Source organism: Pteronotus mesoamericanus, unplaced genomic scaffold, assembly GCF_021234165.1.
Source record: "Pteronotus mesoamericanus isolate MK-2021 breed Mesoamerican mustached bat unplaced genomic scaffold, CSHL_Meso_final scaffold_1066, whole genome shotgun sequence".
Taxonomy (NCBI): Eukaryota; Metazoa; Chordata; class Mammalia; order Chiroptera; family Mormoopidae; genus Pteronotus; species Pteronotus mesoamericanus.
In genome coordinates this window covers 3,124,736-3,146,584 of record NW_026555299.1, presented here as the reverse complement: position 1 = coordinate 3,146,584, position 21,849 = coordinate 3,124,736, and the positions used below count along the sequence as shown (strand labels likewise).

At 52.2% G+C, this 21,849-nt stretch overlaps 1 protein-coding gene and 1 pseudogene across 2 annotated transcripts in view; both read left to right on the top strand.

Moving 5' to 3' along the window:
* The first annotated feature begins 517 nt into the window (after positions 1-517).
* Positions 518-21,265, top strand: LOC129081473 (isocitrate dehydrogenase [NADP], mitochondrial-like; annotated as a pseudogene).
* The window catches only part of CD82 (CD82 molecule), a 52,167-nt gene continuing 38,513 nt past the window's right edge, over positions 8,196-21,849 (top strand). The window contains exon 1 of one of the 2 annotated variants that reach the window (XM_054587119.1): positions 8,196-8,337. The gene's annotated coding sequence lies outside the window, so the exon portion shown is untranslated. The remainder of the gene's footprint in view (positions 8,338-21,849) is intronic. The other variant, XM_054587120.1, reaches the window with a different exon arrangement.

The following is a 21,849-nucleotide window of genomic DNA, read 5'->3' as shown; positions in this document are numbered from 1 at the left end:
ATATATTGGGGTGCGGGCTCATGACTGTGCCCGACCCCTGCCAGGGTTGACCTGATATCCAAAAAGGGAAAAGAGGAGGTATGACCAGAAATTATGGATGGGGAGGCATCATTTAATAGTTTCAGCCCTGGCTGGTGTGGCTCAGTGTATTGAGTTGCAGCTTGAGAACCAAAGACGTGCTGGTTCGAGTCCTAGTCAGGGCACATAGCTGGGTTGTGGTCCAGGTTCCCCAGTAGGGGGCGCACAAGAGGCAAGCACACATTGATGTTTCCCTCTCTTTCTCCATTCCTTCCTCTCTCTATAAAAATAAATAAACAAAATATTTTTTAAATAGTTTCAAATAGTGACCCAAGTGCCACAGTTTTTTTCTTTAAAAGCTTCATAATATGTCAAGTGCTACACAAATGTTAGCTATCCAATCAGTTAAAAACACTCAAAGACATTTTCTGAGCCTGCCACCAGGCAGTCAGAGCTGCGGCCATGCTGGGATCTTGCCTGCCGGTCTGGTTTGTTTGGCATGGCTGGCTACCGGCAAGTCCTACGCTGGCACTGCAGAGCCTCGGGCTCCGGGCGGCCTGGGCGCCGGCAGCCCTGACAGGCCCCAACTTGCAGGACCAGCCGAGGCCCCACTGTGCTGACAAGAGGGTCAAGCGGCCAAGCCAGCAGTGGAGATGGACACAATTAGATGACACACATTATCTGGCGGCTCATCAAGGAAAAGCTCACCTTGCCCCACATGCCTGTCCGGCTTGCGTATTTCAACCTGGGGCTCCCAAACCGTGACAAGACTGATGGCCGGGTTACCATCAACTCTATGAAGGCCACCAGAAGTACAGTGTGGCCGTCAGGGGTACCACTATCACCTGAACGAGGTCTGTGTGGAAGAATTTAAGCTGAAGACAATGTGGAAGAGTCCCAAAAGAACCATCCAGAACATCCTCGGTGAGACAGTCTTCTAGGAGCCCATTTTCTGCAAAAACATCCTCCATCTTGTCTCTGGTTGGACCAAGCCCATCACTACTGGCAGGCATGCCCATGGCGACCAGTGTGAGGCCACAGACTCTGCGGCGGATCTGGTTGGCACCTCCAAGATGGTGTTCGCCCCAAAGGACGGCAGCAGTGCCAAGGGGCGGGAGGCACACAGCTTCCCTGCCGGCAGTGTGGGCGTGGGTGTGCACAACCCCGATGAGTTTATCATGGCCTTGCACACAGCTGCTTCCCATTTGTCCTCCAGGAGAGGGGGCCACTGTGCGTGAGCAGCAAGAACACGATTCGGAAAGCCTACGATGGGTGCATCAAGGACATCATCCAGGAGATCTTTGACAGCACTGTAAGACTGAGGTCAACAAGAGCAAGATCTGGAACGAGCACCCGCTCATTGATGACATAGTGGCTCAAGTCCTCAAGTCTTCAGGTGGCGGTGTGTGGGTCTGCAAGAACTATAACAGAGATGTGCAGTCGGACATCCTGGCCCAGGGCTTTGGCTCCCTTGGCCTGATGATGTCCGCGCTGGTCTTCCCGGGTGGAAAGACCATTGAAGCTGAGGCTACTCACGGGAACAGTCGTTTGCCACTATTGGGAGCACCAGCGGGGCCGGCCTACCAGCACCAACCCCATCACTAGCATCTTTGCCTGGACGTGTGAACTGGACTGAGTCGGGACCTCCTTGAGTTTCCCCAGGCCTTGGAGAAGGTGTGCATTTCAACAGTGGAGGGCGGAGTCATGACCAAAAACCTGGTGGGCTTTTGCAAAGGGGGCCACATCTTAGACATGACAAGCTCAGGGGTGGCCTGTGTGGCAGCTTTATCAACTCAGAGACCTAAAGTAACCAAGAAGGATGGTCTGAAACTAAAACTTACTAACTAAAAGCAGTTTATGGCAAGTAGTCATGTCCTAGGCTATAATCTTCCCTGACATAAGTCAATCTTACCTTCATTGAGCTTGACTATTGTCTTTTTGCATCTATATAAAATACCTTTGGAATGTCAAATTTCCTTTTTCCTGGGGCCCCTCAAAGCACAGGCACTCCACCAGGAGACTGTGATTCCTCTCATTGGCATTTTTTATCAAGTTAATTGTTGACTGTTAACTATCCTGTATCCACCTATGTAAAAGAAGTGTGTGTCTATCACTTTACTTTTTATCCAATCTCAGGTTTCCCCACTTCACTTTCTCCTGCCTCCCTAATCTATCATCAATAGACTTCATGTAACCCACTTACGTCCTCTTTTGATTCTAGTGTGTAAACTAAAGTGCACACTGTCACTTCCTGGGGCATTTCCTCAGTCTGCTGAGGTTTTGTTTCCTGGCAATTGTTGTCAGTTTGGCTCAAATAAACTCATAAAAATTCTTACAGGTTTGGGGGTTTCTTATGTTGACAGGATGCATCCACGGCCTCGGCAACATGATGCTGAACGAACACTTCCTGAACACCTTGGGCTTCCTGAGCAACCTGGACAAAGCCCTGGGCCAGCGGTGGCGGGGCAGTGGGCTCTGCCCGGCCACTATTGGGGGCACTGGTCCTCAGACACACGCTGGAGGGTGAGCCTCACAGCCCTCCAAGAGGCCTTTCTAGAGGGCATTTTTTATAAGCAAAATGTTTTTAAGTGTCTGTGTTTCCCCTCAGGGTGATGGGAGGCAGGAACAGTGCGTTTTACCTCAACCAGTCCATCTGTTGGGCATGCTATAATTTACATTGCTCTTAGAACACACGGGGCCATATTTAGCTACTAACCTCTCTTTTAAAAAAAAAAGGCACCAAAAACCTCAAGGACATTTAAAAACATCTGGTGTATAGAAACAAACAAATTACTTTAAAAATGATAACTTCTATTATTGTTGTTGTCGTTGCTATGGTTATTGCAACATTGCAGGGCACCTCTGCACTGGCTTATGGGTCTGCTTCCCCACTGTGCCAAAAGCCCCCTGAGGCCAGGGGAGGTGGGATTCACTCCTGGACCTTCAGATATAGCAGGGGGCAGGTGGGATCAAAGCAGGGGTCTAAATGTCCTTTGTTAAATGACTGAGACAGAAGGAATCAATGGCTCAGTCTCTTTGGTGGAAAGTTGGGTCAGGTCCCAGCTACCACCCAGTCATAGTGGGCTTAGAGTTCAGATTCTCATTTGGTCCTTCAGGGAAGAAAGTGAAAGTCTTGGCCCAGCTGAGCCCATTCAAATACAGAAATGGGCTTGCTTAAAAATAGGCCTGCCCCAGGAACTGCTATTAACCACTTCCTAGCCAGAGACTCAGCAAGAGGACAAAATGTGGGGCAGACTTTTGCCAAAGGGACTCGCACTCCTCCTGCTACTCCAGCAGGAGGACAGGTCGCTTCAAGGCTCTCTGGGAGGGGGTGGGGGAAGCTCTTGGGACAATGTGAGCCTTTAGGGATAGACCATGTGGCTCGCTGTTGGGTGCTCAGAATCTGGGCACCTGCGTCCTGCCCAGCTTGGTCCTTTCCCCTGGGGCTCAGTTTCCACAACAGAAAACTGGAGTTACTACCCCCTTTCACTTCCCTTTCCTCCAACACTTACTAGTTGTATGACTTTGGGCAGATTATCTACCTTCTCAGTGCCTCCATTTCCACATCTGGAACATGGGCATCATAATCATATGTACCTCACGGGGTCATTATTATAAGGACCAAATGAGTGCTACTTAAATTTATAACTTTAAGGAAACAGTGCAGGTGCAGGGGAGGGAGGTGCTAACTCTATTCTGAGGACTCTAAAGAAGGAAGATCATAAATAACCCAAGTACTGAAGACTAATTATCCACTGTGGGGCTTATTTATTCGTGCACAAATCATTACGTGAGAAACATTGTCTACTTCTTTCTTTAAATCAGCTTAATCCACATGTGCCACAGCGTTTTTTATCCACTTGCCTATTGATGGGCACTTGGGTTGCTTTCATATCTTGGCTATTGGACATAATAGCGCTACAATGGATGTAGCGATACACACATTCCTTTGACTTAGTGTTTTGGGTTTCCTTGGCATCCCCAGAAGTGGGATCACTGGGTTTAAATCAGCTTAATTCAGGCTCTCAGTTCCCATCGAAAGGATTTCTACTCCAGTCATGCTGACAACCTCCTTGGGACAGGGTGTATTTTCCAGACCGAGACCCTGGCCAGCAAGAAGAGGTGCAACAATATCTTCTGTCCTGTGAGCTCTTCTTGAACTTTGCAACCCCCTCATCAAGAGAGGGAGACTATATTCCCTCCCTTTGAACTGGGTGGGCCTTTGTGATTGCCTCCACTAATAGAATACAAAAGAAGAGATACAAGATGATTAAAGCCTAGGTCAGAAAATGCCATATGCTTCTGCCCCATTCTCTGTCTTGCAATAAGAAAGCCCACGCAACATGCAGAGATGCCCCATGGAGAGGAACTGAGGTCTTGGCCCACTGCTCTGGTGGAGCACCAACTTGCTAACTATGTGAGTGCGCCATCTTGGAAATGGATCCCCTGAACCAGCTGACATTGCACAGAGCAGAGATAAGCCTTCCCCACTGAACCCACCCTAGATTGCAGATTTATGGGCTAAATGATTGGGCGGTTTGTTACAGAGCAATAGGAAACAGATGCACCCCTCTCCCTTCTGCCCAGCCTCCCTCCCCGCAGAGCCGTGTGAGTCTTGGGGCCTTACCAGGGTCAGGCGTCAATGGGACCCCGACACCCATGTTCTTGCCCAGAAGAACCATCAGATCTCCTGCTCTGTAGCTCCTGGGGCATGTTTGGTGTGGGCAGGCCCTCTGAGAAGCCAGGAACCCTGTGGTCATATCCTTGAGGTCTTGCTGTCCCACCATCTTCCCTGCCTGAACATGGGATGTTTGATATTGGCTCTTTCTAGAGTGGCTCTTTCCCCTTTTCCGGCCTCCAGAACTCTCAACTTCACCTCTGGGCGGACTGGAGAATTTCACAGAAGATGAGAGTCGTCTCCCTCTAGAGGTGGCTCTGCTCTCTGCCTGGCAAAATGCCCAGCTGAGCCATGACAGAGCCTGACTCTCCTGGAAAGATAGGAAATGCTGGGAGAACCAACCCAATTTGATATGTCAGTAAAGAACTCAGACACACATCTACTCAATGACTCTCTCTTAAGCTTCCAATATGTGCGAGCATTGTGCTCAGTGCTGGGGAGACAAGGGCAAAAGGCAGTGCCACCCATAGACCTAGGAAAGAGAGGTCACCTGTGTCAGCTTGACTATACTTGAGGTGTCTAAAACCCTGGAAATCTCTGCCTAAAGGACCCAAGACCAGTTTTAGGGCTTACACAAGCACGTTCGACAGGTCAATCCTGAGGGTACAATGTGGCCTTGTGCACACCCTTAGAGGGGTGACCGAGTGGTAAGTATAGACAGGACACGTTTACGGTTTGGTCACATGGGCTAGGATGGTCATATTCCTAGGTCCTCGGCCACTTATAACACAAGACAGACATGGGGCTAGGGAGAGAGTCAGGGTAGGTGGGCTGAGGGCTGGGGTCAGGGCTGACCTCTGTCACGCTGTCGTGTTCCTGCATAGAATTCCAAAAAGTACAAGAATCGTAAATTTGAACATGGCCTTCTTGGTCATCATAAAGAATATTTCTCAAGGCAGGAAAATAAACATGTTTTATTTTCCACCCTGTTAAAGGTTTATATATACATGGCATGTGGGCCTTAATTTGCACTATTAGTATGTTAGGGTAGTTCCGTGGGATAGTAACAGTAGGGGAGGGGGTGATGGTGGTGGAGTATGGCAGATTCCAGAAGCTGCCTGCAGACTGCCCTCCATGTTGTGACAGCTGCCCCCATCTCTAATCTGGAGTGACAGAGACAGGAAGGGGTAGCAGATGGGACTAGTGTGATGAGAAGTCTGTCTGGGGGAGGGGAGAGGGGGTCAATGGAATCCAGCTGTTTGGCCAAGCCAGTCACCATCACAAACACCCACAGCTTGAGGGGAGGGGACATGAAGCACAGTAGAAGAGCGGAGCGTTTTATACCCATTTTGCATGGATTGGCTAGAAGCCCAGCCCAAGAGAGAATAGCGCAGCACTTCTCAAAGTACGGTCCCTGGACCAGCAGCATCAACATCAACTGGGAGCTCGTTAGGCTCTTGGCCTCTTGCAAGATAATGGTGTCCCTCCGTGAGAAGAACAAGTTGGTGTGGAGATTCTATGAAGACGACTTTTTACCGGAAAAAGCACATTTAGCGAACATACCAAGTGTCCAAGGGTGGGCTAACGCTTCATTGACAATATCAGATTGGATCCTCAACAGACACTCAAGATTGGTATTATTACCTTTGTAAGGGTTTATCCCAGAAAAAGGAGGTACTGTGGAGGGAAAAGGGGCTCTGCAGAAAGTAACCTCACAGGCTGATTGATCATAAATTCCTAACTGGGCAGGTTATGGTGGGTAGTCACCCCCAGGCATACAATGTTTTGAGTAAAAGGTTTGTATTTGTCAGAAGCCAGCCCCGCCCATTGTTCTTGTGCATCTAGGTTAATACATCTTTGAAATAATCATAAGCACCCTCATAATCTTAACTATCCTGTAATCCAATCCCCACCTTGCTTTCATCTAACCTTCATGTAATCTTCCTTACTTCCCTCGTAATTTCAAATGGATGAAAGAAACTGCAAAACTGTCCTCCTCCGAAGCATTTGAGATGTTGCTTCCGAGTAATTGTCTTTTGGCTCAAATAAACTCAGACAAATTCTTTACAGGTTTCGATGATTCTTACCCTGCCTTGGGCCACAAGGCTTCCAAGAGGTTACCTGGTCTGTGTGATTGTCAGGCCACCCAACCTTCTTCTCACACTTGATGGGAGGCCTTGTTTAAACAAATTGCTAGGCTCCTTCCCCTGAGTTTCTCACTCAGTAAGTCCGGGATGCGGCCCCATAACACACAATCCCAACAAGTTTCCAGGTGCTGCTGCAGGTCTAAGGACCATGCTTTGGGAAGGACCATGCTGGCGTTGGATCCAGTTCCCACCCTGCTCCACCCATGCAGAATGACGTCCTTGGGAGATGCCAATGAGATAATGGGAATGAAAGAGCTTTGTCAACTGCACAGGGAAATGGCCCTGGTCAGTAACCTGCTTGGTGACATGCCTGAGGCTGGTCCCGGGGTCTGGGAATGAAGAGGGCTGGAATGCAGGTGGGGGCCCCACAGCCATCTGGAGATCTTTTGCAGCCTATCTTCATTCTGGGCCGTTTCTTCTCGAGAGAGAAAGCCAGCAATCCTTCCCATGGCCCCCTCATCACCCCACGCCTCCGTCCTCACCTCAGGCAACCTACTGGGCACTGCTCCAACAGCTGGCTGGCCCCGGCCACTTCTCCAGGGCAGCATCAAGCCTGTGATTCAGGGCTTGGGACTGGGTCCCAACTCACATCTCCAGTGTGAGACTCAGAGACCATGACTTCTCTTCTCTGAGCCTCAGGTTACTCTTGGGTAAAATGGGTGCAACATCTGCAGAGAGTTGTGCGAATCCAAGAGCCAGTAGTTTTTTACAGTGCTTGGCATAGTGCCAGGCATTTGGTAACTGTGAGTATTTTTAAAAAGCGCTTGGGCCCAAGCTGCCTCCTGACAGAGATTCGCACTTGGAACGCAAACCGCTCCCAAGCCATGCACCGGTTGGACCCGCGTACACCCTCCCTCGGCCTGCCCGCCCGCGCGGAGTTTGGGCTGGCAGGACAGAGCAAGATTAGGTAGGCGCTGAGGCGGGGAAGGGGCGTGCCTGGGGCGTGGCCTCCCCCTAGGAGGGCTTGGGGCCGGGGTCGACTGTAATGGAGGCGGGGGCAAGGCCGAGGAGATCGGGACCGTTAAGTAGCATTGCGCGTGGGGCTGCCCACCCAGCAGGGCTCGAGCGCGGAACCCCGCCAGGCCGGGGGCCAGGCTTTATCCCGGCAGCTCCGGAGTCTAGAGGGACACAGAGAACAAGGCCGAGGAGGAGGGCCCAGGGACGGACCTCATCCAAGGTGGGCCTAGCGGAGGGGTTAGCGGCTAGATTGGGAGGCCATAGCGGGGCGGGGCAAGGGGCGTGCCCCGCCCCCCCCAGGGCCCGAGGCGGGGCTGCCAGGGTTACAGTTGGCAGGCCGTGGGGGCGGAGCCTGGTCGGGCTTGGTGCTTGGCTACATTCCTGCAGCACCAGGGGGCGGGGCTGGCGGACCTGCCAGGGGGCGTGTTCAGGGCGTGTTCTCAAGGCGGGGGAGGGCTCGGCCGAGGCAGTTGCTTTCTCGGAGGACTACGCGGAGGGGCCGAGTGGCTGAGCCCAGCGCTGCGCAGTCGAACGCTGACTGGGGCACGAGCAGGCGACGCCAGGCTTGCAGCGCCGAGCGAAAACCAGACTCATCAGGTGAGATGGGACCGGGGGGAGGCCGCCCCGCCGGTCAGTAGCAAAGTTAGTTTTCGCCACCCCTTCCAGAGTGCGCTTGGGCAGCTTTCTCGGAACAAGTGACAGGTCGGGCCACGAAGGCAGCTGGTGAGTGAGAAAGAGCTTAAGTTCCGGAGTTCTGAACCCCATTTCTCCAGCTCCGCCATGCACCAGCTGTGTGACCCGGGTTCATCCCTGCCCTGGGCTCTGGACCTCTCGAGTTCCAGTAAAAGGAGGTTGAACCACGTGAACTTCACGGTCCCGTTGCCCTTTCTAGTTAAAACCCCGGAAGGTGAGGGCTGGCAGGTGAGAACAAATGCAGTTTCGCCACAGGTATTCAGATCGCGCTGCCCAGACCGCAGTTTCTCTGCTTGCAGAGTGACACTGAGCAAAGCCAAGTCTCTGTAAACGTGAAGCGAATTGTTTTAAAGGTCACACTATTTACTTGTATGGGGCTTGAACCCACAAGCCCAGGAAGAGTGGAGCCCAAGTCAGGGAGATTTCAGTCTCCCCTTCCCCCCAACTCTGAGAGCCCAGTATGACTTTGGGTCAGAAACTCAATGGGGCTTTTGTACCCCTCCAAGGGCTTTTCCAGGTGAGTTGGCCTGAGAGGCCCAGGGCAGAAAGCAGGCAACAAGTTCTCATCTGGTGAGTGGGGAAAAGAAGGGAAAACCCTGCCAAACTTTGGGCCCAGAGTGAAGCCCAGGGCCTGGGGCTCTTGCTGTATGCCCAGGGTTAGTTCTTGAGTCTGGAGATTTCTGTCCTCGGTGATTGTGGGTGCTCTGTGCCAGGGCCATGGTCGTTGGACAGCCTAGATCAATGGTCAAGTGCTTGGGCTTTGGGACCAAACTGACCTGGATTTCACTCGCCCTCTAAGCTTCAGTTTCCTCATCTGTAAAATGGGGATAATGACAGGACCTATTGTCAGTAGTGAGGACTTAATAGAATAATGTGTGTACAGTGCTTAGCAAGGCACCAAGCACCTAGTGAGGCCTCACCACATGCCAGCTACTCTGATGTGGATGGGCAGGTGGTGGGCTGGCTTCCTGCCTGGGAATAAGCCTGTTTTTGGAGGGTCAAAGACTGGGTGCATCCCCTCCTGACCCTGCAAGAGCCAGAAATTGCCACCTGCTGCCAGCATCAGTTTGCCCATTTCCAGACTGAGGTTTAGATTGCCATCTGGACCAAAGAGTGGCTGAACTGTCTGTAATATTGCTTGAGGCTGGTGGGTATCCCATTAAATCAACACAAAAATGTGTCCTGAGCCCCTGTTGTATATTGGGTGTTGTTTCAGAGGTGAACTAGCCAGACCTGGTCTCTGCCATCATTTTGAGTTGCTGCCAGGGAAGGCTCCCCATCCCCACCAAGCCCCTGCTGGAGAGGATTACTCAGACCCAAGGCTCCAGGCCAGATGAGATTCCACGAATCTCTACTGCTCTGGTGGCTGCAGTCCAGCTCTTCTATTGCACATTTGGCTTGGGGTTGGGGAGAGGGGCAGTGGGGCACCTGTTATCTGTTTGATCAGGGTTGGGCCCTGGAGGAGACTGGGAATGGTGCATGCCCACTCCCTGCATCTCCTGGGGAAATGAGCCATACACTTTGGAACCAGCTGGAAAGTACTCTGGGACAAAGTCTGATTGAAGGCTGCGCTAAGTGGAGGAGAGAGAGGGAGAGAGAGAATGGGGTGGAGGTGGTACTTAGAAGAAGTGAGACATAGGAGAAAGCAGGGTAGGGAGTGAGGGAGCTTCTTAGAGTTGGTGAGACTTGGGCGGGACTTTCTACCTGGGTTCCCAAGTTCTGGTTGGCCTTGGATCAACTTGGGGCCACAGTCTCCCGTCTCCAGCATTTGAGTGACATAAGATTGGAGTTTGGTATGGTGGGGAGGGAAAGGTCAGTAGGTGGAGACTGTTGGGGGAGGTGTTCATTTCAAACAGTGCTTAGTAAGCATGTACTGGAAAGTCCTCCCCACCGCTCTCTTCCCCACATGACGAGTGACAAACGATGACACATTGATCCCATACTTAGCTGCCTACTGTCTGGGAAGGAACTAAGACAAGGATACCCTTGACTCCAACAGGAGATAAATGAAGAAAGGATTAGAGGGATCTTCAGGAAAGCTTCCTTGGAACCCAGGGAGTTTGGGAGGGCCTTAAGGATTGGGAGGGTTTCGGGGGCTGCAAGGAAGACAGTGTTTGGGGCAGATGAAAATGTATAGGCAAAGGCAAGGAGGTCAGTCTGTTCAGGGAGATTTAAAGAAACTTCTGGGTTGATCAGTCCAGCTGAAGAGTTGGGACTGTGGAGGGATTTGAAGGGGGAATGGTAGGTTGGATCAACTCATCAAGGGCCTTGAATGCCAAGGTGAGATGTTTGGATTGTTTTGTAGAAAGTGAGAGCTGCTGAGGGTTTTCGAGCAGGGGAGTGACACAGAGTAGCACTTTAAAAAAAAATTTTTTTTATTTATTTTTAGAGAGAAGGGAAGGGAGGGAGAAAGAGAGGGAGAGGAACATCGATGTGTGAGAGATACATCAATGGGTTGCCTCTGGCATGCCCCCAACTGGGGACCTGGCCCCTAACTCAGGCATGTGCCCTGATCGGGAATCGAACTGGCAACCTTTCGCTCGCAAGCCAGCACTTGCGAGCCTTTCGTTCGTGGACTTACCCTCCAGTGGACTTCCAGTGGACTTATCCGCCACCGGAAGCAATCCACTGAGCCACATCAGCCAGGGCCAGAGTGGCAGTTTAGATATGCTGGAGTGGGTGGCCCCGTGGTCAAGGGATAATGAATTGATGGCAGTGGTGACAGGGAAGGAGTGGCCTGTGGGGCTTTGGGGATATCTGCAGCGGGGGGATAGTAAAGGTACCATCAGAGGGATAGGAGGGACCCAGGCTGACATGGGAGAGGAGAGAGTGCCCCCGTGCTCGCCCTGTGTTTCTTTCTGCTCCCTACCCTGGCTAGATCATGGCTCATAGCAGGGGCTGAGGGAGGCACTAAGATTGGGTGTGTGGGGGGTGCTGGGGAGGGTGATGAGTGCTATGGAGTGATAGAGAGGGAGCCACCCTAGGAGGCCTTACCGTTTGCCGATGACGGGAAGCATCTGGGCCAAGGGGTGGAGCTTCAGCCAGTCAGCAGCGAGTTTGGCAGAGTTTGGCAGCAGTGTGGACGGGGAGAAAAACTTGCGGCTCTCCCCTTCCAGCCCCAGCCCAGTGAGGGCCCAGGTCAGAGGTAGCCAGTGGGGCACAAATTTCCCATGTGTGAGGGTGGATTTTGGTTCCCCCGGCTCCTCTGAAGTTTCTGCCATGTGGGACAGTCCCCTCTCTCTTGAGGCCTCAAACTTTTAAGCCACCGAATGGAAGCTTCTCCTCCCAGTTACCTCTCCACCTCTGACCCTGGGACCCAGCCCCTGTTTCCCCCAAGGACCAGGCAGTCCCTCCTGGCACAGGGCTGAGTAGATCCAAGCCTGAGTCCTTTGGATTTGGAGCTTTCTCCAAACTGTTATACGCACTTCCTCCACCCCATGGGAAGCTCAGGGTAAGGAGTGGTTATGATTCAATAAAGAGCATCAAACCATCAGGAATTGGCTCTGGGAGAGGCAGGAGGGAGGGGTCAGACCTCTGTGTGGGACAAGGTGTAGGGTCAGGGGTGCAGGGCCAGTTTAATCTCAGCAGGAACTGCCCTGCCCACCGCTTCCCTGCCTCTAAGCATGGATTCAAGGAGCCAGGAGGGGAGTCCAGAGGTAAACATAAGTGGTGTGGTACCTGCCGCTTCCCCCTTCCCTTCACCCTTCCTGTCAGGGGCAGGCCAGACACAGATGCAGCTGGGGGCTGGCTGGTTCCTGACTCACCCCTGGGGCTCCCCCTACACCACGGTTTTCCTCTCAGCAGCTGATTCACTCTGTGCTCACATGGGGAAGCCGCTGAGGGGAGGGAAGAGGCCTGTGTTCTGGTTCTTGAAGTTCCTTCCATCTCCTGTGTTTACAAGCTGTGTGACCTTCTAGAAGTTCCTTCTCCTCTCTAGGCTTCCCTCCCCAGCTCTGCTAATGGCCCATCCCCTTCTTGGCTCCCAGGGGGTTCTATACCCAGATATGGCGTTTGTAAAGTAGGGTACATGGGAGCACACACGCCCGTGTGTGTGTGTGCGTGCATGCAGATGCACATGCACAACGCAGGCTCTCACAACAGAATGGAGGCAGGTGGCTCCGGTCACACAGGTGATATCGGGTCCCACCTCCTCACCCTTGCTTATCCGCCACTGGAAGCACCCTCACCTACCTGCTGCCTGTCTGCAGGAAGGAACGTGGTGTATGTAGTGTGGTGGTGAATCTTGGACTCGGAGCTGGAATCTTGGCCCTGCTCCTTCATAGCTATGACCCTTTCTGAGCCTCAGTTTCTGAATCTGAAAACGGGATAATAACGGTAACTACTGTACCTCACAGGGGGACGTGAGATAAAACAAGAGTGTGTATGTGAGGCTTAGTGATTTTATACCTAGCGCACAGTGAGTGCCTCATGAATGAGAGCTATTGTTCTTTTCTGCCTCTGGTCCATCTTTCAAAGCTTGTGTCAGGCTGCTTTGCAAGCCTCCAGGAACATCCCCCAGCAGGTACTTCTGCGTGGGCTCTCTGTGCGTCTCCAACATAAGTGCGTGTGTGCCATGAGGTGCTAGTCATTTCCGGCTTTGTGGTGTTCTCCAGCACTTCCTGGGGGGTGACTGAGTTTCCCCAACATGACTCTAAGCTTCCAGAGGAGAAGTAGGTCTGAACGTCAGTGGCAGACTTTCTCCAACCCCCCTCTTCTGTGCTCGTGGACACTGCGTCCGTTCCTCTTTGCCGCTGGTGTGCGGCATACCGAGTGTCTGTGAACTGCCCCTGGGCTGGGGCTGCCCTATCCGTCTCTGTATCCTTGACTTCTGGCTCCAGGCCTGGCACACAGCAGGCACTCAGGAAATGATGGTTGAATGAATAAGTGATTCTCCTTGGGGCAGCCCAGCAGGACCCAGCTCGGTGCCAGATCCTTGGCGACTTCTTGGCAAAGGTGAAACCTGGAAGCAGGGTCTGGGTGCCGCTGCCTTGCCCTTCAGGCCTGCCTGCCTGGCTCCTGGAACCTGGGGCCATAGAGGTGGGAATGGTCTGCTGGCCTGGGATTGCTTCAGCCGGGGCTTCAGCTACCCTTGTGAGGCCTGGCCTTTCCCCTCCTGAGAAGGGAACAACCCAACTTCCTCCAGCCCAGCCTGCTGAGGGGCCACTCTGGTCCTTAGTGAACTCTGACTCAGCCAGAAAAAGCGCCTTTGTGTCAGCAGTTATTTGAGGAAAGTGCTACTGCCCCATGAGGGCATGGGCCCAGAGCTAGGGAAATGGGAGGCCCATGCCGCCAGGAAGCCCACCTGGTATTATCCCTCCAGACCAACCAGTGGGAAGCTCTGGGAAGCACCTCAGTTCTCATCTGTCTTCTTTCCCTGAAGTGGGAGCTTCTGCCCCTTTTTGGGTTCCACTCCTGACTCTCCCTGGTATATTTAAGGGTGATCTGGGACAGAAGTTGTTGAGAATTCTAGACCTAGGCTCATGGAACCAATGCAGAGAAGTAGACAAAGTGCTGGAGGCTGGGCTTTAGGAAGCCTGGCTTCAGACCCTGGCTCTGCAATGAAGTTGCTGAGTGACCCTTTTCAGGGAGGTGACCCTTTAGGCTGGTTTTCTTGCTCTTCAGGCAGCAAGTGCTCCAGAAGCCTGCCCGAGGCCCAGCTGAGCTTGGTGCAGAAGAGTGGGGAAGGAGCCATTGGCAATATCATGGACTCTGACACCAAGCTGCCCGTAAATAACTCCCGCCTCTGCTCTTTACGTGCTGGGTGTGATCTTCCACAAGTGTTTTCAAATCCCTGCACATCAATTTCAGCATCTAAAATGAAAGTGATAACAGTACTTAGCACATACAGTTGTTTGAGAATGATATGAATTAATGTATATGAAGTGTTTATAAAGTGTGCCCGGCACAGAGCATATATGTAGGAGCTGGTTTTGATACTGTTGCAATTATTAATAGGAAGCAGGATTTAAGTCTTTGGGAGCAGAAAAACTTGGTGACTAGCTTGGGCCTAGGGATCGGGAGACCTGGGTTTTGATCCCAGCTCTTCCTTTACTTCCCATGTGACCACTGACAAGTTACAACCCTTCTTGGGCTGCAAAACTGTAACTATTATCCTGCATTTGCTGCACTTGGTGTTTGTAAGCGAGGCACATGCGTCGTCGCAGTGGGCACCTGCACGGCTGTGTTCATCAAAAGGACTTCTGGGTGCTCGGCCCATTCTCCTGCACTGAGACAGCCACGGTAGGTGGGCAGGTCCTGGCTGCCGGGGGGACACTACAGACCCAGAAGGGCAGAGCTGCCCCTCCCCAGACTGTACTCACCAAGGCCAGAAAGAAGATGAATCCATTTAAATCTACACAGAACAGTGAGATTATATAGATCAGATTACAAACCTTTGTTGTTTTTTTTTTAAACTTTCCCCTGTTTTCTGATTCTCCTCTAGGAGCCCGTATTATTTTTATGCTTCAGAAAGAATACCCACACAATAAAGCTATCAAAAAACTCACTGTACATATTTAAACAAAAATGTATTATATGAACTTGGGATCATATTGAGCTTTTTGTTGTTGTTAATAAAGCGTATTTTTTTTCAAAAGGGGGTGGGGTGTTGGTTTGAATGAATATCCATTTGTCAAGCCTCAAGACTGAGGGAATGTCTGTGAAAGGAGTGGCTTTGGCCACCGGCCTCAGATCCTGGGAGACAAGAGCCTGCCAGGACTGGGAGTGTCACCAGCTTCCACTGTGGTGGACACACTCTGTGTGTTGCATCGTGTTTAGAAAGCTTTTCAGCAAGATTTCAACAGTCCATGGGGTAGTTGACCTCATGTCAAAGTTAGGGCAGATAATAAATTTAGGGGGGTTCTGTGAGGGTTAAAGGAGCTTAAAACGTGTTGGGGTTTTAGAGAGCACCCCCTTTTCCCTCCTGAATTTGGAAGCAAATGAAAACAGTTAACAAAGATGGAGTACCAAACGTTGGTGTCATTACTGAGAAGGCCAGCCAGAGAACGTGGCTTTATATCCGGGGCCCAGAGGGCTTGCTAACCGTCTTCCCTGGCACTGGAAGAGTTACCCGTCTGGTCACAGGTGACGCTGGACAGATGCCAACCACGCTGTAGGAGCAGGTGGTAGCAGCAGAGAGGAGCCCAGATGGAATGCTCCTGCTGGCAGCTTGGCTCTGCCAGAGCTGGGCCCCTGCTGAGCATGCCCAGTGTGATTCTCCCAGACGAGCCAATCAGATAAACCACTGTTGGTCCCGGTGTGAAGGAGGCGGAGCGAGGCCAGAGGTGTCCTCCCAGTAGAGGTCCCTCGACAAGGAAACAAGTGGAGAGGTGAATATGTGTTCCCATCATAAATATAAGGTACTTTGAAAGAAGAGTACGGAATAGGCCCTTAATAAGTGTTCATTTGTCCTTGCTCATAATGATAACAATGAGTAATTCTACTACAGTTGGAAAATCACTCTCCCACTCACTGTCTTAGGAGATGGAGTATTAGCATATTGCGCAATGGGATCTGATGAGACATCCTCCTATATAGAGGAAATAGAAAGTCATTGGAAATGAGGAGTTTTGCTTTGTATGAGGTTCTGTGGCGTGAGTGGTTAGGCCTTGGGTTACTGTTGGTCATGCAGGCAACTGACCTCCCTGACTTCTGGCCTCTCTGACTTTGCAGCAGAGATGTAACTGGGGCAGGAAGGATGTGTCATCTACTTTTTTTCCAAAAGCCTCTCAGATTCCCTTTCTCTCTGCCCCATACTCTGTCCTGCGAGGATCCAGCAGAGGCAGGGTTTTTTTTTTTGTTTGTTTTTTGTTTCTTTGCCAGGGGACTGTATAGCAGAGAGTCATGCTTTTCAAACTTTGTGCATATCAGAAATTTGCCCCCAGTGGGTGAGAGAGAGGTGGAACAAGCAGTAGGTAAGGGACCACTGGGGTTGTACTTATAGCTTGGGCTTCTTCCAGCTTCTTGGGACTTGATGGTGGCAGACCTAGGTATGGGCCAGCTCTTCCTCCCACTCTTTGCTCACCCTTCGGCAAGTTTTGCAACCTCTCAGAGCCCTGGTTTCCTTGCCAGTGAAATGGAGAATGATAATGATAGCTCTCTCTTGGGCTTGCATGAGGGCTGATAAGGCTGATGAGGAGTGGTTGCTCCTGCCACTTCTTTGGGGAAGTGACAAAGAGTGAGGTCCCTGATCTGCTATGAAGGAGATTTCCAGGGTTGTTGGGAGCTCTGGGGTCAGGAGCACCTTAGGCCTCTGGGGGCTTGGTGCTACGGCAGACTGTGTGAGCCCAGCCATGACCTCAGCGCCCTTGGCTCAGAGTAGAGGGCCAAGCTGGGTGCTTGTGACTAGATTCACAGGATCGTGGTTTTGCGAGCGGCTCTATAGTTCACTGAGTCAACCTACCTACCTAGTCTGATCCCATGGAAAAACATCCAGCTTTTGCTTATATACATCAAGGCTTAGAGAGTTCACTATCTTTCCTCTCTGAAAGGATCTAACTCTTAAAAAAATATGGTATAGAATTTGAGCAAACCCGCCTTCACTGAGTGTCCACTCGTTGGTCCTGATCATGCTTGGTGGGACCATGTGGAATGTGGACACTCTGAGAGGACCAAGTCTCCCTTGTAGCCAGGGCTGCCCCAGGCCAACTTTTACGTTGGAAATAGATGTTTCTGTCAACTTTTTAAAAAAACTTCATCTCTACCTGAGCCAAATGAGCACTTACTGAATAACTTTCTAATTATTGAAGAAATAGTTTTTATGAACAAATTTGCTGGGTAAAGAACAGATGAAAGGAGGAAATAACCGTTCAGAGATAAGTAGCATGAACACACACACACACATGATTGAGATCAGACCATATGAACCATTTCCTGTACTACTGCATTTCAGTTAACGTTGTAAGGGAGGATTTTTCCATGTTGTTCAGGATTCTTACAGCATGTTTCTCTGTCCATAGCATTGTGCCGCATGGATCTACTGTGACCCACTTAAGTGTTCCCCTGCTGTTGCACATGTAGGCCAGTCTGAATTTTTTATTAGTATCCCCATTGCTACAGTGATCACATTATCCAGACATATACTTTGTGCTCAGTTCTCCATGGAGTGAATTCCTAGAATCAGCTTTCAAGTCAGGTGGTTTATAAACTCATAATCTGGGGGCCAGATCCTCAGAGAAAAGCCCTTTCTCTGACACCCACCAGAATGTACCCCCACATTTAGCTCCAGCTCCCCCAGGGGGAGGGAGGGACAGACTGTGCCCCTTAGTGCTAGGTCACAGACCCCCAGAAGCAAGAGGGGCAGGCTCTTGGGGGGGTGTGTGTGTGTGTGTGTGTGTGTGTGTGTGTGTGTGTGTGTGTGTGTGTGAGAGAGAGAGAGAGAGAGAGAAGGAGAGGGAGAGAGAGATGCGGGGGTGCTTTCTCTCTTCAACTGTTGTCTGACTTTGGACCCTCCTCTCCAGGAGCCAGTGGTGTCATTAACTAATTATGGGATCTCTTTACTGTTTAATGACCTCTCTCCATGGTGACTCCTTCTTCCCCAGCAGCCTTTTGGGAGCCAGGGAAGGGAGAGATGAGTCCGTGGGAGGAAGTTTCTCCTGAGTAGGGGGCGGGTCACGGGGCGGCACAGTGCTTCTCAAACTTTGACATATGTTGGTCTCCTGGAGGGTTTGTTGAAGCATGGACTGCACCCCCAGAGCTTCCTATTGTGTTTTTCTGGGTGGGGGCAGCCCAAGAATGTGCATCGCTAATGTGCTCTCGGGAGATGCCGCTGCTGCCAGTCTGGGGGCCACACTTTGAGAATAGAGTCATGGAATGGGGCTGGGTGGGGGCTGTGTGGTGAATTCCAGCTCTTGGTGCTGCTGACAGTTGGGACCTTGCCCTGTTTGGTAAAGCCTCACGCGAGGCCTGGACTCACCTTCCCCTGTCCCACCTCCTGACTCTCCTCCAGTGTGTACTATGTATATATATTTACGTGCAGAGGCGAAGGTGATTATCACCATCCTGATTTTACAGAAAGGAAAGCAGAGGCTCTGGCAGGTGACCTGATACATCTAAGGGTGTGCCCTGAGAGCCAGCAGGAACACTGATACAGGAACCCCTGCCTCCTCTCCTCTTCCTGCCTCCCCCTCACTCGCCCTGGGCCTCCCCCATGCAGGCCCAGCGGTGGGGGGCAGAGGTATCTTCCCTGAACACAGTGCTGCCTCATGGGACCCCAACTGAGGGGGCTGGGAAGGCAGGAACCCCCACACCGTCTCTGAGCCAGTCTTGCTCTACTTTTTACTTCTCCCCACCCCCACTAGCCATTCAGTAACCTGATCTTTTCCAAGATCTAGCGTCCTCCAGCCAGTTTACGTTCTCAGTTATTGTTCTGGGCAGGTTTTCTGGGAGAAAGGAAACTTTCCCCTGCCGAGCCTGGGAGCTGCCTGGCAGGCCCAGCAGAGGGGGAGGAGAGGAGCCTCATCTGTTGAGCATCGAATGTGTGCGGGACCCTGCCCTGGACACTCTGCGGCCGTGATGTCAGGCCCGCCTCCCACCAGACCCCGGAGCAGAGGTTATTTTCAGCCCCCATTTACCAATGAGGAAACTGAAGGTCCTGGAGCTGAAACTACTTGCCCAAAATCACAGCTAGAAGGGGCAGGGCTGGGCTGTCAATCCCAAGCTCGAAGGCTGGGTCCTCTGGCCCAGCGCTTTCGTGAGTCTCAGCCTGAAGGATCTGGGATGTGGACGAGGTGGCCTGTGCTCTACCCACCACCCATGCAGAGAGGGGCAGCCCCAGGGGCAGCGCACCTCTGCGATTTGGGGGTGTTGCAGTGGGAGGGTCCTGGCCTACCATCAGGAAACCCAGTTCAAATCAAGCTCTGCTGTCAGCTGGCTGTGTGACTTTGGGCAAGTCACCCCCGTGCTTGAGGCATCCAAGTCCTTGTTTCTCCTAATGACACCTTGTGCTTTATAGCTGTTAGCAGTGGACATTTTCTCACACACTTAGTCCTGCAAGCCTCCCAGCACCTTTTGAAATAGGCAGGGAAGGAATTGTTATTAAGCCCATTTTACAGATGATGAGAGAGGCTGTGAGTGCGATGCCCGGGATCCTACAGCTATGGAGGTACTGGAGGCAAGATTTAAACCCATGTTGTGTTTGCTCCCCATCCTGAGCTTGGTCCCTCAGCCCCCTGCAGCCTCCTAAGTAAGGAGGGAGAATTCTGGGCTCCTCTCTGTTCTCAGCCTCAGGATTAGGGATCCCAAGTCTCTTGGTCAAGCTGGGGATGTGGGTCTTGGGTGCAAAGGGCCCAGATCTCCAGGAAGGGGTGGCCTGAGATCCTTGCTCTGGGTCAGGAACCTGAGGAGGCAAGATAGGGTGGTCCAGGCTGTCCCTGTTACCAGCTCCTACCTAGGCCTGGGCATTTGAGTCCCCTGGTGGTGGGGGAAAGAGGGGTCCAGCCCTGCTCCCTGCCCTCCACCCTCACCTGAGCCCTGGCTTCCCCTGGGAACTGTACCTGCCCTCCAAATGCACAGCACAGAATTTTCCAGGCTCTCAGACCTCAGTGCTTGGGCCTTGTGGTTCTGCCTGAATGCTTTCACCCCCTCCCCATCTCCTGACCTGCCTGAGTCTTCCTCATTCTTCCAGGAGCAGCTCCAGCCACCTTTTTCCCTTGGGACAGCCTTGGTGCTCTGGCCAAGCCAACTCAACTGTCTCAGGTCTGTGCAGCGGGTGAACTGACTAACCGGGTTAGTTAACTCCCCGGTGAGGCCATGTGAGCAGGGGCTGGGGCTGCTGCTGTGGGTTCAAGACCCCTGAGGGGTCTCCCAGGTTGGCAGAGCTCAAGGTACTGGGTCTGCTTGGGCTGGGGGCTGCTGATTACTTTGGGGTCAGCCTGAGACCTGTGACTCCCATATTTTGTGACCCTGAGCAAGTCACTTATCTTCTTTGACTCCTGGCTTCGTTCTCCTGAAAATAATAAATAAATAAATAAAAATTAAAAAAACAACTCTATTCCTCACTGACCTCTTGGGAGGCTTGCATGAGATAAAGCATGCAAAACACCTACCGCTGACATCTGGTGGATTCCAGGCCCTCAGGAAATGCCGATCCCTCCCCTTCCCCTCAATCAGCTTGGGCTTCATTCCACCGCCACTCACCCAGCCCCCTTGAGTGGGGTGTCTGCTTGGGCCTTAGTCTAAGGCCTGAACCCTGTCTGCTCCAGCTAGGGGTGTTCTAGGCCGACAAGCGGGGGAGAGATTGGGCAGAAGGACAGAATCAGCTCCAAGCAGGCTCTGCCAGCTCCAAGCTGTGACCTTGGGCACAGTACCTCCCTGAGCCTCAGTTTCCAGACCCTGTGGAGGAAGATCACTTTTCCCCTGTGTTCTCAGGATCACACGGGGCTTGCTGGTAGAGTTGGATGAGTCAGGTGGGAATCGTGGTGACCTGAAGCTCTGAGCGCCCCTCCCAGGAGCCTGCAGTCCTGGCAGTGGGGGTTCATTTGCATATTTGTTTTCCTGTTGCAAAGCAAAGGGTCTTCTTTCTCTCTGGATACCGAAAGGCTCACCAGGCTGTTGTGCTTCTTGGACTGGAATGCTGGGCTCTCCCCAGGGAGAAGCAGCCCCTCTCTGAGTTTTCTCCTGTGCAGAGAGGAGGCTCTGCCTAACTCTTCAAGACCAAGGTTTGTCAGCACAAGACCCCTGTGCTGAGAACTCTTGAAAACCCATGCCTGGCCCCAGGAACCTCATGCCTGACCGTTTCTTATAGCATCAAACACTTTTCCTTTCCTTTCCTGTTTTCTCTCTGTCTCTATAGCCATCCTCTCAGCTCTCTGTGGCCCAGAACCTCTCGCAGTGAGAATAACCACCTTGCTCCCCTTTCTTGTGCTCAGACAAGGACATTTGTGTTCCTCAAACCTCACACCTGTGGTGGACAAACTGTTGTTCTCCCAGAGAGGGAGGGGCCTGGAGCTGAAAATACTTGCCCAAGGTCACAGCTGAAAGGGGCAGAGCAGGGCTTTCCATCTCAAACTCCAAGGCTGAGTCTCCTGGACCAGAGTGGCCGTGGGGGTCTTGGACCAAAGGAGCTGGGACGTCGTCGGGGAGGCACCCAAGGCCCACAGCTGCGACTCCTGACCTCTCCACCCGGCCCCACTCCCTGGCTCTCAGTGGGCGCTTGCATTCTTGGCTAAGTGTTGTCTTCCAGGGGCATGCCCCTCGAATCCAGCGTGGGAAGTGGGCTGAGAGAGGGGGAGGCGGGCAGAGACCTAGGTCTGCAAGGTGGGGGCATCTTAGATCTCCACCCTGCTTTGAGGGCTGCCTAGGGACCATCCCCATTGCCCAGGCAGGGAAGCTGAGATTTAGGGAAGGGGGATGATGACAGGGTAGAGCTTGCTGGGCTTGGTCCCTTTCTTCTTTCCTCCCCAGGGCCCTGACGGCTCC